The sequence below is a fragment of the Tupaia chinensis genome, unplaced genomic scaffold, assembly GCF_000334495.1.
Source record: "Tupaia chinensis unplaced genomic scaffold, TupChi_1.0 Scaffold147282_1, whole genome shotgun sequence".
In the NCBI taxonomy this organism is placed as follows: domain Eukaryota; kingdom Metazoa; phylum Chordata; class Mammalia; order Scandentia; family Tupaiidae; genus Tupaia; species Tupaia belangeri.
Window position 1 is genome coordinate 3,900,944 of NW_006207133.1, and position 2,686 is coordinate 3,903,629.

At 39.8% G+C, this 2,686-nt stretch overlaps 1 protein-coding gene across 4 annotated transcripts in view; it reads left to right on the top strand.

Annotated features, from left to right (window-relative positions):
- Positions 1-2,686, top strand: part of EPB41L5 (erythrocyte membrane protein band 4.1 like 5) — a 173,082-nt gene that overhangs the window by 93,953 nt on the left and 76,443 nt on the right. The window lies entirely within an intron of this gene.

Here is a 2,686-nt window from a genome sequence, read left to right on the forward strand (position 1 = left end):
TAATTCCATCATGGTCAGAGAAGATGCTGGGTATAGTTTTTATGCCTTTGAATCTGTAAAGGCTTGATTTGTGTTCTATCATGGTCAATTTTTGAAAAGGTTCTGTGCCGTGGTGAGAAAAATGTGTATTTTATGGTCTTAGGGTGGACAGTTTTGATAGATGTCTGTCAAGCCCATTCAATTTATACTGTTATTTAGGTCCTGTATCACACTGTTTATTTTTTGTATAGAAGATCTGTCTAATGGAGATAATGGGGTGTTGAGATCCACCAACAATTATAGTGTTACACCCTATCTTTCCTTTTAGCTCCAGCAGTCTTTTCTTCACGTATTTAGGTGCTCCTGAGTTGGGTGCATAGATATTTATAAGCATTATGTCTTCCTGATGAATTAACCTATTTACTATTATTTAATGCCCTTCTTTATCTCTTACAGTCTTTGTCTTGAAGCCTATTTAGTCTCAAATCGATATTGCAACTCCAGCCCTTTTTGATTTCTGTTTGCATGGAATATCTTTTTCCAGCCCTTCACTTTTAGTTTATGTATGTCTTTATCCACAAGGTACTTATCTTGTAGGCAGCAGATAGAGGGTTTCTGTTTTTTTATCCATTCAGCCAGTCTGTATCTCTTAATTAGAGAATTTAATTCATTAACATTCACTGTTATTGATATTTCCAGACCTTTTCCTATCATTAAGTGAGCCATTTTCTTGGTTGTTTTTTATTCTCTTATAACTGTCCGTCTGACTTTTTAGTTTTCCTGGTATAGCACTCCCTTCAGAAACTCTTGAAGAGCTGGTCTGGAGTTGATAAATTCTTTCAGGTTTGTTTATCTGAGAAGGTTTTTTATCTTCTTTTCCCATATGAAGGATAATCTTGCTGAGTTTAGTATTCTTGGTTGAAATCGTTTTTCATTTAACACTTTGACTATATTTCCCTATTCCCTATTCTTGCCTGCATTATTTCCAAAAAGAGGTCTGATGTTAGCCTAATGGAATAACCTTCTTAAGTAACTTGATGTTTTCCTCTTACCAATTTTAGTATCTTGTCTTTGTGGTATTGGCCAATCTGGCCATGGTATGCCTTGCAGAGGATCTTCTTGGATTGATTGTATTTGGGGTCCTTTGTATTTCTTGGGTCTGGATATTTGAATGCTTCTCTAGGTTTGCAAACTTTTCTTCCAGGAATTCATGAAATAAATTATCAATGCCCTTATTGTTGTCTTCCTCTCCTGGTATGCCAATTATCGAGATGTTAAGGCGCCTGATGGTATCTAGTATTTCTCATATATTATCCGCATTTTTCTTGTTTGTTTGTTTTTTTTCCTCAGTCCTTTTGATAGTTTTTTCTAGGTTAGAGGCTTTGTCTTCTATACTTGAGATTTGACCTGCTTCATCTAATCTACTTCTAATACTTTCGAGGGAGGTTTAATTTTCTGTATCACATTCATCATCACTAACAATTCCATTTGACTCTTTTTTATGGTGTCTGTTCTTTCATATCATGAAAGGGCTTTCTCATCTCCTGGAGCTCACTGTCTTTCTTCTTTTGCATCTCATTTAGTTTAGTCACTACAGATATTCTGAATTAGTTATCTGACATTTCCATGACTTCCATTGTGTTGTTGGTGGGTGATGCAGAGTTGATGTTTTCCCTTAGGGAGAGATCTTTTGTTGGTTGCAATTGTTTCTAGTCGTCTGGTGACCTATATGTTCCTTCCTAAATTATTCAAGGTATCTCTGAGTGTTCAAAGGTGTGCAGGAGTAGAAAATTGGTGCACTCTCTTCTGGTCTGCCTCCCTGTTGCTTACCAGCACCGTGCACTGTTATTACTGGTCTTGGGTGACTCAAAGTCCTCCCTGTTTCTAAAGAACAGATGCACCTCAAACTGAGCTGCTGAGCTTCACCTCAGGAGCAAAGAAAAGATCACACAGCACGCAGTGTGCACCTCCCACTATCCAAAATACCAAAGTCCTGAGACTTCAAAGGCAAGTAAGGGAGGAGATGACCCACAGGTCCAGGCCATTAGGCCCTGCAGCCACAGGCAGCCTGGAATAAGACAAGGCTGTGAACGGTGTCCAGATGGGGTGGGGAGGGGCACAAGTACATCTGAAAGTCTTAAGTTCCAGGGACAAGCAGGGAAAGGGAAGAACCATGCGTCCCAACTGTTAGGCATTTTTAGATCTATTGCGGTTCTGCCCTTTGGACTTCCACGTGACTTCAGTAGCACACAGTGATGCCTTGCTGCCTCTGTCATTAAAGCCGGACCTGGCCACCATTTTTATATGGTATCATTGTGTGCTACTGAAGTCAAATTTAAATAAGTAAATAAAGTTAAATAAAATAGTTCTTAAAATAAAAAGAATGAAAAGAAGGACGAGGTGAAAAGAAGATTAGGAAAGGAGAGAGAAAAGAAGGGGAATGGTACCAACAGTTGGTATAATGGCTATGTCACTGGACTTTCATGTAGTTGACTGTGGTTCAAGTCCCGGGTCTGATGGCTTAAACTCAGACCGGGCACGTGTGTGTGTGTGTGTGTGTGTGTATGTGAGTGTGTGTGCATGCCCAAGATCCCGAGAGAAGAATGGAGAAGGGATTGCGGCGTGGCCATTCCCGCACCCCGGGGGGTGATTTCTCGCTTTCTCACTTCTTTTTGGCAAGCGCACGCACGCTATAGAAAAAATCTCT